Source organism: Microtus ochrogaster, linkage group LG10 (assembly GCF_000317375.1).
Source record: "Microtus ochrogaster isolate Prairie Vole_2 linkage group LG10, MicOch1.0, whole genome shotgun sequence".
Lineage (NCBI taxonomy): Eukaryota > Metazoa > Chordata > Mammalia > Rodentia > Cricetidae > Microtus > Microtus ochrogaster.
This window is the reverse complement of record NC_022035.1, coordinates 12,641,784-12,656,593: the sequence shown is the minus strand read 5'-3', so window position 1 is coordinate 12,656,593 and position 14,810 is coordinate 12,641,784. Positions and strand designations below refer to the sequence as shown.

Genomic DNA, 14,810 nt, shown 5'->3' with positions numbered 1-14,810 from the left:
TATGCTATACATATACAGTACTATATAGTCAGTACTATACATACTCTATATACAGTACTATATAGTCAGTACTATATAGTCAATACTATATGTGCTATATATACAGTACTGTATATGCTATATAGTCAGTACTATATAGTCAGTACTATACATACTCTATATACAGTACTATACAGTAAGTACTATACATACTATATATACAGTACTATATAGTCAGTACTATATATACTCTATATACAGAAGTATATAGTCAGTACTATATATACTCGATATACAGTACTATATGGTCAGTACTATATATGCTATATATACAGTACTATATAATCAGTACTATATATCTCTATATACAGTACTATATAGTACTATATATGCTATGTATACAGTACTATATGCTATGTGTGCAGTGCTATATAGTCAGTACTATATGTGCTATATATACAGTACTATATATATGCTCTACATGCAGTACTATATAGTCAGTACTATATATCCTATATATAGTACTATGTAGTCAGTAATGTATATGCTATATATACAGTACTATGTGCTATATATACAGTGCTATATAGTTAGAACTATATAGTCAGTACTGTATATGCTATATATACATAGTACAATATAGTCAGTACTATTTATACTATATATACACAGTACTATATAGTCAGTACTATATATACTATATATACAGTACTATTTAAGTCAGTACTGTATATACTATATATATATTACTATATAGTCAGTACTGTATATACTATATGTGGTACTATATAGTCCGTAGTACATATACTATATGTATATACAGTACTATATGGTCAGTCCTACATCTCAGTCCTTGTTTCACGGTGGCAAAGCATGAATTCTAAGAGAAGGTAATGCTCCGCTAAAGAAAGAGGCCTGTGGAGTCACCCACACTCTGTAAGTCACAGGAGTGATGGAGTCATGTCTGTAATCCCAGGACTTCAAAGGCAGAGGAAGAAGATCACAAGTTCGAGGCTAGACTGGGCTACATAGAAAAGCCATTTCAAAAACTGTGTAAGACTTTCTGTCTTGGATTAGTTTATCTACAGCTGTACAATGAATGAAATGAATAAGAATTCTGCTATAAGTAACATTTAAAACAATTTCTACAAAAACATTGCGGCCTAAAGGAAATAGTTAACAGCCTAGCGAAAGGTTAGTAAATAGTTTAGATATGTTTAAACATTTCCAGGTCCAAACCATTAAAAAAGTAATTAATTTAAGAAAGACTTAAAGCCGGGCGGTGGTGGCGCATGCCTTTAATCCCAGCACTTGGGAAGCAGAGGCAGGCGGATCTCTGTGAGTTCGAGACCAGCCTGGTCTACAAGAGCTAGTTCCAGGACAGGCTCCAAAACCACAGAGAAACCCTGTCTCAAAAAAACAAAAAAAAAAAAAAAAAAAGAAAGACTTAAAACTCAAACTCTCAAGTATGCTACCTGTAGATTATTGTCCTGAGTGTTATGAATTTTAGGAAGAAAAGTATAGGTTCCTAGAGCCATGTCAGGACCTAATATGAACTAAGTCAAAAGGAGGGAGTAAAGCTACTACATTCATAAAATTGTAAATTAATTCCAGTCATATAATTATTGTTTTATCAATATTTGAAATAGAAGCCTTTTATATTTTTCAAGTAATTGTTGATATTTTCCTATTATTTGGAAACATGATAACTAATATAATTTTTTCCTATTAGAGACAATATTGAGAACCTGTTGAGACAATATTGACATAGAACTCTGAGCATTTCATAAAACCTGTGCTTGGATATATTTTGCATTCTGCATTTAGTTTAGGGATGATATTCTCTGTCCAGTGCAGTTCATGGACAGAAAAACTAAGTGGAATAAATAGGGGCAGTATGAGAATGTGTTAACAAGCATCTCTTGAATACAAATACAGTGTTTAATTCTAGAATATTACCTATTTAAAATAAAGCCTGAGGGCTCTAAAATTTATTTGCTAAAATCACTCTATAAATCTGATGAGATCTTGTTCATCTATTTCTCAGTTCCAGAACTTTTTACATGGGAATCAAGTACCTTTCTGGGATTCTTTGACAATCTGTAGACAGTTAAGAAATAATTTTAAGGAGATAATAGTGGGCATGTGAATACACTTATCTTCAATATTCATGAACTATAACTATACAGGCATTATCTGTAAAACCAAATAAAAATCTACCTCAAAACGCAAAGGGGTAATATCAAGCAATAAGACATTTTCTAAAGCAAGAATACAGAGAAAAATTTTAAAATAACACTTAAATTTAGTTTAAACTAAGATATTTAAGAATAATGTAACAGAGCAGAGCAAACAAAACAACAATGGCAAGAAAAAGACCTTCCTGGCTTTTCTAGAACAACTAAGAGAACGGCTTCACACATGTCTGTGTGTCTGAATCCCAGCTTTAGAAAGACGGACGCTGAACACGGAGACATCTTGACATTACAGTCAGTCACGTGCTTCCAGAGTTCTTTGTTTCAATACGTCTAGTGCTGCATATGGATGCCACAGAGATCTATTCAGGAACCTGAAAGCTGTTCTTGTGCCAGAAAAAGAACCACTTGGGAAGCCAGCGCCCGATTTAATATGCACAGAGTGCACTGCACAGTGTCACCCACCCGGGCAAGGTCCCCTTCCTTCGGTGCTACTGTGTGCCGTGTCACGACTTCACTACTGAGCTACAGCTAATTACAAGGCAGATGAAGTGCTAAGAAAGAATTTACTCTAGACAATGAACAGACTAGACATTCATTGTCTTGGGAGTGCTCTGCATATGCTAATTCAAACTTCATCATCTACAAAAGCATCCATGCAACCATGACTCTTTTCGTTCTGCTTTCTTTCAAGCCTCATAATAGCAGGAATGACCCTGACGTGGAGCATCCTGCTCACACCATGTAGCTGCCATTCATCTCCATCCAGCTGGGCATGAATTTCTGTCCCACTCTGGGCTTTAAGCAGGCATTGTTCAGTGCAAGTTGCTGTGCAGTAATAGAGTGGCAACTGCATAATGATTGGAGTACAAAGAGGGTAGCGCAGTAACGTGGGTTCACAATGCTCACATGATAACGCGGTAAGAATAGCAAATCTGTGTCACTATACGACTGGACTATCCCATCTAAACCAACATTTCCCTTAAACGAAGGCTGTGGAAATGTGATCATAATCGCACAAGACCTTCTATTCTACTGTTAAGTTGTGGAAGTGCTCACTTGTAACTTTTTCTTTTCTTCTGTGGTAATAGAGAAATGGTTCTCAGCCTGAGGGTCACAAACAGTTTTGGGAGTCGCATATCAGATATCCTGCATATCAGATATGTACATTACAATTCATAGCCATAGCAAAATTACAGTTATGAAGTGGCAACAGAGATAAATTTATGGTTAGGGGTCACCATAACATGAGGAATTGTACTGATGGCCGCAGCATTAGGAAGGTTGAGAACCGCTGTAGCAGACAGTGACCCTAGCACCTAAGCTGCAGCCCCAACCCCTTTTTCAGTTTTTACTTTAAGATAGAGCCTCAATAAGCTGTCCAGGTGGCTGAAACTGATTTTGACCTTGCACTCCTCCTGCCTCAGACTCCCAATTACCTCGATTACAAGCCTTTGACACCAAGCCCTGTTGTGTTTTCCACATAACAGAGCTACAAACTCTGTCAATGCTGTGTACAATCGCTACATACACATTAGCTGTGGTTAAGAGCTCTTTGCTCCGGCCTTCAGTCCCTAAAGTGATGTGGCTTGCCATTTCCTAGAAAGAAAGGGTCAAAGCTGAACTTTCTCCTGAGTCAATAATCTCATATCTGTGCATCAATTTTTCTCATAACAAGTTCAGGGATTCAAAGTGTGAAGTTCTTTTTAGCTCTACGATAAAGGATAAGTCAGGAAAGGAATTGAACTAATAGCTTGCAGATTTGTGTAACTCCTTTAAAAAGTTCTTATAAACCAATCTTTTTCACAACCTGCACTGTGGCACACCTCTCAGAGATTATGAAATCCAGAGGCCTGATAACATGAACTTATAAGAAAGCAAGAGCACATGCTACTTCCAATAACGACTATGATTTCGTCGGCTGCATATTCTCTGCTCTAGATGCTAAACACATGGCAGTCTCCTCCAGAGCTTTCCTGACTTACAGAGTGATCAAAACATTCTAAGAGCAAGTCATTCCCTCTCCAGTTTGAGACAGTCTTTTAGGCTCTACAATAAATTTGTGTCAGTCACAGTTAATATTAAATGTACAGCTGATACTTCCATCTTACTTGAAAAGTGAGGTGATGTTTACAAATTATTTTCAGAATTCCCCAAAAAAAGTCTAAATGGAGCTTGGAGTATATATACACATACACACACAACAGATTAGCTAATTTCTAAATAGGTATCTTGATTAGTTAATTTGTAAATGATAATCTGGGCAAGAGACGTCTATTTCCAGTTTGCTACCAATTTATCAAGATTATTTTTGTTTCTTTGCTTAACAACCTACTTTAAAATGAGGTGTTCTGACCTTTTCTCCCCTGCAGTGTTGCAGTATGGCCTCCTGCAGTGTGTGCAGTATGGTCTCCTGCAGTGTGTGCAGCATGCCCTCCCCTGCAGTGTGTGCAGCATGGCCTCCTGCAGTGTGTGCAGTATGGCCTCCTGCAGTGTGTGCAGTATGCCCTCCCCTGCAGTGTGTTCAGTATGCCCTCCCCTGCAGTGTGTGCAGTATGGCCTCCCCTGTAGTGTGTGCAGTATGGCCTCCTGCAGTGTGTGCAGCATGCCCTCCCCTACAGTGTGTGCAGTATGGCCTCCCCTGTAGTGTGTGCAGTATGGCCTCCTGCAGTGTGTGCAGCATGCCCTCCCCTGCAGTGTGTGCAGTATGGCCTTCCCTGTAGTGTGTGCCACACGTCTCCCCTGCAGTGTGTGCAGCATGGCTCTGGAACACTGTAAGAGCAGAGAGATGAGAAAGCAGGGACCAGCTCTTCTGTGGATCTGCCCTCATCCTGCAGACAAGCTTGCTCCCAGGAGCATGAAGAGCACAAAGTGACAGGAGTGCAAAGGCATGATGGGACAGATGCCCTCTGCTCCCAGGCTACCAAAGAGTTGGGTTGCAGGGAGACAGAGGGCTATAAGGGTGTCTGAACTTCTGTCTTCTAATTACCCTAAATGTCTTAACTTGGGATCAAAGAAACATGTAACCATCTCGACTTCACCACATTAACGTCTTTATTCCTGTAGGTATGACTTCTGCCACAGGACAAAACAAATCATACCGGCATGATGAACTCAATTGTCTACCACACACGCTCAAAATAAAAAATTATAAGCCTTGAATTATGGGCGCATGTACTTGAAAAGCATGGAGAAAACTCATCCTAAGTATACTTTTCAATCAAAGACGTGTATTGTAATTTGTGACATTTGAAGTAATTATTTTCATCTTTATTCTTCATTAAAATGCTTAGGAAGAAATAACAGTTCTTCTGGTCTGATTAGCATCTCCACCCTCATCTCCAAGAAAGAATTCTAAAGGTTCAGTTTCTGGAAATTAAAGAAAATCAGCTAGTCTTAATTAAAAGAAAGAAATCTACAACTAACCCAAACTGTGAGGTCTTCTAGCTCACTCAGCACTAATACTGGTTATCTTGAAATCAGTCTGTAAGACGGTAAATCTCAAAGAGCGGTGTTAGCCAGCGCCCTCCCCTTGCTGGCAGGCAAGCCCCTCCACTCCCCTTTAAGCTACACTTAAGCAGAAGCCAATGAGGAAAACTTGCCTTGTTGCCCAGTGCTGGCTTCCTGAACTTTACCTGACAGCATTACAAAGATTTAAGAAGTTCCTCTACCAACATCTTATTCATGCGGTATCATGATGTATTACTTCAGATCCCACTGTATCAAATAAATCTACACTCAGGTTCAAAAGAAACTTGGGTCAAATGGCTAACTGCGCTGCTTAGTATCCTACCAAAGTGTCTGCTGGCCTCCAGGCTCACTCAGGTCCTCTGACTCCTCTCAACTCTTATCTCCCCTCCCCCTCCCCTAAACTTCTCCAGCTCATGGGTTCCCTTCCCCCCCATTCTCATTCCTATATAACCACGCCACTTCAGCCATGTGCACTCTTGGCTCTTGATTCCCTCTAGGCCCAATCTCCTCTTCACTCTCTCCTCTTCCTCTCTGGCTCTCCCCACCCTCTCTTCTCTCTACTGGCCGTGCTCAGTCCACTTCTTTTTCTTCCTGCTTGGACTCTTCTAGATGCCTCTGGCTGTTCTCTCTCGTATCTACAATTAAAACCCTCCCCTCAAACATTCCTTGGTGCGGTCCTGTCCTCACTTTACACACTAGGTTCTAATCAGTCCTAGGCACTCACAGATACCTTTAAACTTGCATTCTTTTTTGGCAAGCTTATTCTTTTTTTTTTTTTTATTTAAATACTTTCTTTTTTTTAAATATTTATTTATTTATTATGTATACAACATTCTACCTCCATGTATGCCTGCAGGCCAGAAGAGGGCACCGGACCTCATTACAGATGGTTGTGAGCCACCATGTGGTTGCTGGGAATTGAACTCAGGACCTCTGGAAGAGCAGGCAATGCTCTTAACCATTGAGCCATCTCTCCAGCCCCGGCAAGCTTATTCTTAGTGTGTTTACAAAGTTAGGGGTCTGGACAGTTTGGATGTGGTTTATTTTCCCAAATATCAGATTGTGGGGAGATCTAAAGAAAGGGTTAAATAGCTTGTTGATCTCTCGGGTTAATTATTGATGTTTTACAGCAGTCATTACAGGCACCTGCCTTTACTCCAGCCCTTTCCAGGAACTGAAGGTCCTGCCACCCAAGCCCCGCCTCCCAGCTTCCTGCTAGGTGCTGGCAGAGCAAGCCCAGGCTTCTATACCCCTGAGTCTGGTTATTTCACAGGCTCTGCTTTCCTTGTCTCTGTCTCCCTCTGCTGTGTTTCTTGTGGTCCGACTTCACCTTAAGTCTGAATAGTATTTTGGACCCAGGACTCAGCCTGATCGGTACATTGCAGCGGTACTAGCAGCAATGATTGTATTTTTTTCCTAATCCTGGCTCCTACTCACTAGCCTTGCCTACTAGAAGGAAAGAGCTCTGCCTGGAGAGATGCCAAGAAGTGACAAATCAGTCTCAACAGGTGGTAATTAAACTGCTGGCTTTCAAGCTGAGACTAGGTTGTCAATGGGACTCTGCAGTGGACCCCCCTGGCCGAGCATATAGAATGTTTCACATTCTGTTTTAGAATCTGAACTCTCCAATAGGATGTCTGGAAAAAATAATCAAGAGTAAATGAGTGTAAAATTAAAAGCTTTTCTAAGAGATAACACCAAGTACAAAACGTGATCTTGAAGGAGCCTGGCATTTCTGAAATCAAACTGTCTATTAACAAGTAAATCAAAACTAATTTAACCTGGTTTCCAGCTGAACTGAGGAAAAATACTTAGTTGTTATAACATAGATCATTTTCTTTTTCTCATTTATTTTTGTTGTCAGCACATACTAATTACATGGAATAGTAGGCTTCACTGTGGCATTTTCATATGTATAAAACATACCGTGACTATATCCACCCTGTTACTCCCCCTCACGCTCTTTACCTTCTCTAGTAATTGCCCTCCCACATAGATTCTGAATCTAATCTATTCTCTTGATACTTCTTCGATCCAGAATCTCTGTATCAGCCATTTGGAAGATGACAATGACATTAGCTGAAATGCCTCAAGAGACCTTCAACACTAGCTGCTCCATAACACTCTAAAGTGCATTAATATGAATATGCTTTTTCCCATCTACTCCATCTGATTGCTCCAAAAAAGTATTCCTCTAGGAAATATGAATTTGAAAAATCCTCAATTAAGTGAGAATTATGCTTACATTGCCCAGACATAATATATATACACTCTTTTTCTAAAATGCCAAGTAGCAAACAGAGGGGTGTTATCAATATTCTAAATTTAAAAATTACTTGTAGATTTAAAAAATGTAATAATCATTTTCTTTTTTTCATTTTAGCTGTGCTTATATATCTGGCGTGAAGCATTTGGCAGCCTGATAGCAAAGGTGCTTCCTGAGGAGCACTACATGCCAATGCAAGTTGATCCTCTGCCATTCCACAGGGCTTTTTCTTTTCAACATGTATCAAAAGAGCTGTATCAATATGCTAGTCCTAGCACTGGGCTCTGGGTATTTATTCTTCCCCAGCTGCTCTCTGTTCACACCCTCTAAAATCACAGAACCAAAATGAAAGGCAAAATAGCATATTAAATACACAGAATGTAAGAAAAATGCATTTTTTGAGACCAGTTCTCCATCAGATGTGGAGCTGGTAAAGCTCTTTTCCCATTCTGTAGGATGTCATTTTGTTGACTGTTTCCTTTGCCTTACAGAAGCTACTTAGTTTCGGGTGGTACCATTTATAAATTGTTGCTCTCAGTGTCTTGTGCTGCTGGCGTTATATTTAGGAAGTGGTCTCCTGTGTCAATGCATTCAAGTGTACTTCTCACTTTCTCTTCTATGATGTTCAGTGTGGTTGGTTTAATGTGAAGGTCTTTGATCCATTGGGCTTGAGTTTTGTGCATGACAATAGATTTGGATCTATTTGCATTCTTCTTCATGCCAGCACCATCTGCTGAACTCAAGAAACTGGACAACAAAATATGAAATAATCCAATTAAAAAATAAGGTACAGATCTAAACAGAGAATTCTCAATAGAAAAATTCAAATGGTTGAAAGACATTTAAGGAATTGCTCAAAATTCTTGGCCATCGAGGACATGCAAATCAAAGCAACTCTGAGATACCGTCTTAGACCTGTTAGAATGGCTAAGATCAAACACAATGATGACAGCCTGTGTTGGAGAGGATGTGTAGTAAGAGGAATGCTCCTCCACTGCTGGTGGGAGTACAAACTTGGGCAGCCACTTTGGAAATCGATATGGTGATTTCTCAGAAAACTGGGAATCAATCTACCTCAAGATTCAGCAATACCACTATTAGGCATATACCCAAAGGATGCACACTCGTGCCACAAGAACATTTACTCAACCTGTTCATAGTAGCATTATTCGTAATAGGAAACAACCTAGATGCCCCTCAACTGAAGAATGGATAAAGAAAATGTGGTACATTTACACAATGGAGTACTACTCAATGATGAAAAAAACAATGACATCTTGAAATCTGCAGGCAAATGGATGGAACTAAAAAAAACCCATCCTTAGTGAGGTGACCCAGAAAGACAAATATTTGTACTCACTCATAAGTGGATATTACACATAAAGCAAAGAATAACCAGACCAAAGTCTACAACCTCAGAGAAGCTAGGGAACAAAGAGAACCCCAAGAGAGAGATACATGGATCCACCTAGTAAGGGGAAACAGACAAGACCTCCTGAGTAAATTGGATGTGTAGAAGTCAAAGAGATGCCATGTAGCTACTGAAGATGCCAGAACTTTACCAGTAGGCCACAGCATCATGACAATGCACAGATCAATAGAAATGGGTTAATATAAGATATAAGAGCTAGCCAGGACTATGCCTGAGCTGTTGACCAGTGTTGTAACTAATATAGTTTTGTGTGATTATTCAGGTCTGGATGGTCTGGAAATGAAAGTACAGTCTCTGCTCACAAAAGTTACCTTAAAAAACACATCAATTCCACTATTTGCTATAAACCCATGAGAACTAAAAATATATACCAATGCCTTCAGAGAATACTTTTTATTAAATACAGAGTAGAAGTAACTCAAATGTTCATTAGCTGATGAATGGAGAAATAAAATGTAATGTACTTTTATAAAATTCAGCAATAAAAAGCAGGAGAGCACCAGTACATGCTAAATACAGATGGACCTTGAAAACATTAAATAAGTGTTCAACATGCATTGTATGATTCTGTTTATACAAAATTTCCAGGAAAAAAATCCACAGAGACACGAAGTAGATTGGTGGTTTCCAGGGAATGCAAGCAAATTCAATGAAAAGGAACTGCTCGTGGGTATAGGGTTTCTTTTGGAGTGATGAAAATGTTCTATAATTAGGCAGTTATGATGGTTGTACAAGTCTGGGAACAGACTAAGAACCACTGACTTGAACATTTTAGACTCTAGCTTTTCTGTGTGTAAATTACATTTCAATATAGCTATTACTTTAAAAGTCACTGATATAGGTTCATTTGCTAAACACATGTTTGTCGAGACTCTACTATGTGCTACCACTGGAAACATTCCCAATGTATGGGCACAGCCTCTGCCCTCTTATTTTGTAGTCGTTCAAAAGAAACATGAAGGCCAATCATTATTGCCAACTCAGTTGGGCTCATGTGAATTCATGTGTTATTTGCTGATTTATAATTACTTGTTTTTCATGTATGGTACATGAACATATGTGTTCATATGTGTGCAATTGTTCATGAATGTGGAAGCCAGAGGTCAAAATCAGATTTCTTACTCAATGGCTGTCTACATTACTTTCTATGATAGGGCTTTTCGTGGAACCAGGATCTTGCTAATTCAGCTAGCCTGGCTGGCCACACAGCCTCCAGGATCCTTCTACTTCTGCCTACTCTGGGATTACTGATATACACAATAGCACTGGCTTTTCTATTTTGTTTTACACATGTGCAGAGACTCTGGGTCCTAAGGAGTGCATGACTAGCATGCTGTCTGCTGAGATACCCCCCGAGCTTCTTGCTGGATGTAGGATCACCATGAAAACACAGCTACGGACATATAGATATATAAATAAGGGTGTTTGCAGACAAGTTTAACTGTGAAGGGAAGATCCACTCTGAATGGAGACCTGAACCATCACCTGGGCTGAGATTATTGTACTGAATAAAACAAGCAAGCAAGCAAGAACAACAGCAGTGTTCACCTGTTTTCTGACTAGAGATACAATGTGACCATTCACCTCGTGTGACCATTTACCTTGTCTTCCCAGCAATGATGAATGGTACCCACAAACAGTGGGTCAAAACAAACGCTGCCTTCTTTAAGTTACTTCTGTTGGGTATTTTGTCACTGGGTCTAAAAGAGTAATTAATACAAAAAGCCTACTTATATCAGCAAGTGCTATGCAAGCTGGAAGAGCCTGTTAAATGACTGGTAGTTTAAAGTGACAAATGCCAGAAACGAGGAACGAGAAAAATGAACAATACAGGCATTTCAGCTGAAATCTGAATGAACTTGAAGAAACAAACAAACAAAAAAGATGCAAGTGGTCCTGAGACAAGAAAGAGTTTGAGGCATTCCAGGAAGTATGGTCAGATGGTACTGGACAAGTGAGGGGCGGATAAGCATGTCTAAGCAGGTCTAAGCAGGTTGCCTGCAGCCAGATCTTCTGAAGGCATTGTCGTCATTGAGGTTCCCTCCTCTCAGATGATTTTAGCTGTGTCAAGGTGACACATGACTTTCCAGGCAGGAGGCAGAGGAAGGTCAGGCCGGTCTACAAAGCCAGTTTCATGACAACTAGGGCTGCTACAAAGAGAAACGCTGTCTTGAAATAGCTATAAGGACAGTGTGTGTGCATGTATGCATGGGTGTGTGGGTGTGTGCATATGTAGAAGTGGCTATAGAGTCTCAGGTAGCATGCTATTCTAATATTAGTATTCCCCCCCAAAAAAAAAACAAAATGTCTATTAATTCGATTTCCCTATCTTGAAAATAATTTGTTTTGTTTTGTCCAACATAAATTAAGCTTTTTAAAATATACTATTACCTTCTGGTTTCTTTAAAGATCACATAGATATTTTATCTGTGGGAGATACAGAAGGTTCCATCTGCTCCTGCCCTGTGGCATTTTCTTGGTGTTAGAGTATTTAAAAAATGAGTCACAGGAAACCATTCTCTTCCATTAAGTTCCAGAACTAGGCCACAACAAACTTGCCAGAGCGCAGATGGAATCACACTGGAGCTGTGATCACAGCCCCAGAATGCAGCTCTGTGTATCGGACCTCCCAAGGTAGGAGGTTGTCCAGGTAGGCCAGGCAGCTCTGGCCACCATAATAATGAAGTTCCCTCTGCCAGAAGCTCATCCAGCAGAGGTCAGATGAAATAACCCCATGCTAACCAAGAAGGGGTCTTCTGTTCCGGTCTCAGAAGAAAAAGAACTTTGGAATGATAGCCCACTTTTGTGGCGTTTTATTCCATTTCTGCATCCTGTGGCTTTCTCTTTTAAACCAACCTCCTCTGCTGAGTCTTGCTGGAACACTTGATCAATTTTATAAAATGATGTGCTGTCCAGTTATACTATAATCTATCATAGTCCTAATATAAAGACAAACAAAGCCAATTAATATCATTAAACTAAATGCAATTTTGCCTCTCTTAGACCCATCTCCAAGGAGAAAAACGTTTTGAAAAGCAAGCATGTTTATAAGAAGCCCTAGGCCAGGTGAAGCACCATCATCCAAGGAGCCAGAGGCACCGCCCTATAGACAACTTTGTCATACAAGGGCCTACGAAGTAACTGACTAAGGACTGACATCAAGAGACACTTTGTTGAAGTTCATACCAAAATAATCTGATTTCTATATTTAAAATCCCTCTGAACTCCTAATTCTTGCCAAATTTCTACGGAGCACATTATCTTAGTCTTGCCCCTGTGAAGACATCACTGATATAGTAAAGCCATCAGTTGCTTCTAGAGTGTGTTTATGCTTAAGGTGCTCCTGAGACATTTCTCAGGTTAATTAAAAAGTGTTTTATTCTTTTTTTTTTTTTAAGCAAGTTCTTCTGAGACTGTCCTGGAAACCCCTGACCGAAGCCAATAAGAAGGTAATTTTTTAATTACCTTGATATGTCATTAACATTTGCTTTTTATAATTGTTGTATCACATTTCTTTTTGAAATTTTCTAGGAAAGAATCGGCGAAATGAAAAGTCAAAGGACGGGTTTATTTACGATGATGTTGAGTTAGGTGATAGTAAAGAATGCGCATGTCCATTGTCTCATCCCACGCTCATCCTCAGCAGAGCAGAGAAGCATCTTTTGCTGTGAATAAAATGCCATCAAAACTATCTCAAAGATAGCCAAACTAAAATGCCTTCAAGTAAATTTCATATGATGTTGTCATAGCTACAGTTATTAGTAAAGAAATAAAAGGGAGTCAAATGTTTCCCTGGAAAGGGATTTAATGTTCTCAAAATCATATTAATTCTTATAAGAGAATAAAATGAACAAAATACCTTTTGAGGACTGCTACAAATATCACACAATGTCAATAAATTGTATCCCCTGGTGAAGTAAAGACACTGGAGCATGACAGTACCACAGGTATTTTCCAAGGTAGTGACTATCTGCTGTGAGCACAAGCGTTTCACCTTTGTGTGTTTTGTTTTGTTTTGTTTTGTTTTGTTTTGTTCTTTGATTGTTCCATACTCTGGATGTGTAATTTCTTTGGATGTTAGATAATCCACATCAATTACTAGCAAAAAGTAATGCTTTGCACCTAACCTAGTCTTCACTCACCTTTCACACGTGAAAGTTGTAGAAAGCAAAGTTCAAATAAGCTCAGCAAGCAGGCCAGAGAGAGTGCTGGCCAGTAGGCTGACTCCTGTGACTGCTCCCCTCCCCGCTTCCAATTCTAGAGTCCCAGGGTAGAGCTGTGCAGCTGGGACAGCTGGCACAGAGCCAAAGGACATCCCACTCACCTCAGGGACCTCAACTCTCCATTTCCCATGAACTCCATGATGCTTTCAATTGGCCTCCAAGAACAAGAATTAGATTTCCTTTCTCGCTATTTATAGAAAAAATACTATTACATTGAACACTATTTTGATTATCTGAAAATCTCCTGTAAACTATCCTCAATGAAACTGCTTCATCGACTAACAGTTTTCAGAAAAACAGCATTCTTGAGATAATATTATAGGATCTATTCTACTGAATATTACCCCTAAACGTATTAAAGTGCTGTGTCTTCACGCTTTACATCCTAATGACCTGATGAGACTGTCAGTTTGGAGACTATCTTTTTTTTTTTTTTTTTTGGTTTTTCGAGACAGGTTTTCTCTGTGGCTTTGGAGCCTGTCCTGGAACTAGCTCTGTAGACCAGGCTGGTCTCGAACTCACAGAGATCCGCCTGCCTCTGCCTCCCAAGTGCTGGGATTAAAGGCGTGCGCCACCACCGCCCGGCTGGAGACTATTTTCTGTAAACACTGGGGTTCTGCCCAGTGCTTTGTCATTGAGGGTAGCAGAGTCTGCTCACTGTGCACTTACATATTTCCTTGGGATGACTCCTAGGGGTGGAACTAGTGAGCCAAAGGATTTGGACTCTTTCTAAAGCCATTACCTGCATCTGTCTTACCCATAAACCAAAAGACTCTACCCATTTTCCTTGCTGGCAGCAAGTGACCTTCCTGGTTTTGATTAGGAAGAATGGTTGAAGAATATGGTAAATGTATTTGGTGACAATGTACATATACTTAAATATGATTAAAATGGAAAATGTATATATTTTACCACAACAAAATTATCTAAATTTTTACAGTTGCTTAGCAAAATATTCTGTTTTAAGAATTTCTTTTTTTTTTTGCAGTTATTTTTGTCTTAGTGGTTTTCTAGGGGTGATGATTTGTAAAATAAAACACTGAATGTACTTAGCAATTGTTCTGCTTTCTACTGTTTCTCACTTCCTTTTGAGGTGACCAGTGCTCGTGCCTACGCCCACTTTTCAAGAAAGGTGTATATAACAACAACCCAGCCACGGAGACAGTGGGACTGATCTATTGGGAGCTCACCAATGCCAGCTGAATTGTGACTCGAAAAGCAGGGGATAAACCCGGACTCTCTGA

General features: G+C 39.6%; 1 protein-coding gene across 3 annotated transcripts in view; it reads right to left on the bottom strand.

Moving 5' to 3' along the window:
• Positions 1-14,810, bottom strand: part of St7 (suppression of tumorigenicity 7) — a 243,518-nt gene that overhangs the window by 132,402 nt on the left and 96,306 nt on the right. The gene's annotated exons all lie outside the window — the stretch shown is intronic.